Raw genomic sequence first — 1,575 nt, 5'->3', positions numbered from 1 at the left:
ATGTGTTTCCACGGCAACTGAACAGCTGCTGCTCAAACATTAGGCAACAACACAACAAAAAATAGACACAAAAATGAGCAACAAATGTGTTAAATCGACAAGGAAAAACACAAAAGAGACAGAAGTAACACAAAACCTCGTAAAATACGGCAAAACATCAGGGTCGTCCCAGGTAACATCAAGGCCGCTCCAGGTAACATCAAGGTCGCTCCAGGTAACATCAAGGTCGCTCCAGGTAACCGGATCCTTGTAGCGTCGATGATTTGAAGCCGAATGAGGAAAATGATGAAACGTTTGCAGCTTGAATAAGGAACAGGTGCTAGAAGATGAGTTTGGTTCTTTTGAAGAGACCCGTCTCTGAAGCGGGTCGAGGTTTCAGAAAGAGACTCCGTCACAGCTTGACCTACTTTTAGAAATCAGGATCACCACTAAAAAACTAATTTCTTCGTGTATTTATGTTGAATATTTTGAAGAAAACTTTGTTTAGGTCATGATATCATTTAAAAGGTCTTCAGGAATTTAAACCATGAGGAGGAGCATCAACACCAAAGGAACCCTAACGCCTCGTTTACACCGAGCGGTCTGGACCGAACCAGCTGATAGACAGCTAAAATATTAGCTAAATGAAAATTAGCCTAAAAATCTTAAAAAAACAAAATAGGTTAGCCAAAACAGCTAGCATGTAAATATTAGCCAAACTCCAAAAAAGAGTAACAGTTTTTAGTAAATAAATAGTCCATAAAGCTCACAGAATACTAATTTTTACAACTTTAAAACTGTAACTTTTTAACATAAAAATCAATAATAAAAAGGCAGGAATATTATTCTAGAATAAATCAACTTAAACCTTAAATAACTTTTAATATTTTTCTCTACATAAAAATATATTTTGTCAAAATTATACAAGTTAGAAATGAGTGCAAGATAATATCTGGCCATTTATAACAATAAAATAAAATTATCTGGAGATAGAATTAGCTAGAGGGCCGGATCCGGCCCCCGGGCCTTGACTTTGACACGCCCTTTACACCAATCAATGGTCGTGTGACGACAGAAGCTCCGCCCTAACGGGTCCATTCCATTTTTCTTGGGTCCTACAACCAACGGAGGACCAGAAATGGTTCCAGTCGGTCCTGTTTAACGGATCCACTTTGTAATGGAAACTCTAAAAAGTCCAATCTGGCCCGGTCCAGATCAGACTGGCCCGGTCCAGTCCGATCTGGCCCGGTCCAGTCCGATCTGGACCGCTCAGTGGAAACGAGGCATTAGAGTTTAGCTAATATTGTGCTATGCTAGCAGTTTTGGCAAAATTAGACATTTTGTCCAGATTTTTTTTCTTTTTTTGAAACTTTGGAGTTTAGCTAATATTTTAGCATTTTTCTAGCTGTGTCGGCTAATTTAAACTTTTTTCAGTTTATTGAGCTAATTTAGAGTTTAGCTAATATTTTAACAATATACTAGTGGTTTGGGCAAAATTAGACATTTTTTCCCTTTTTTCCTGTGATCTTTGGCTGACGACCATTTACGTACAACAAGAGCTATGTCAGTATTTGCTCCCCACTGAGAAAAACTCAC

Source organism: Oryzias melastigma, linkage group LG15, assembly GCF_002922805.2.
Source record: "Oryzias melastigma strain HK-1 linkage group LG15, ASM292280v2, whole genome shotgun sequence".
Classification (NCBI taxonomy): Eukaryota; Metazoa; Chordata; class Actinopteri; order Beloniformes; family Adrianichthyidae; genus Oryzias; species Oryzias melastigma.
Note: the sequence above shows the minus strand (reverse complement) of the source record.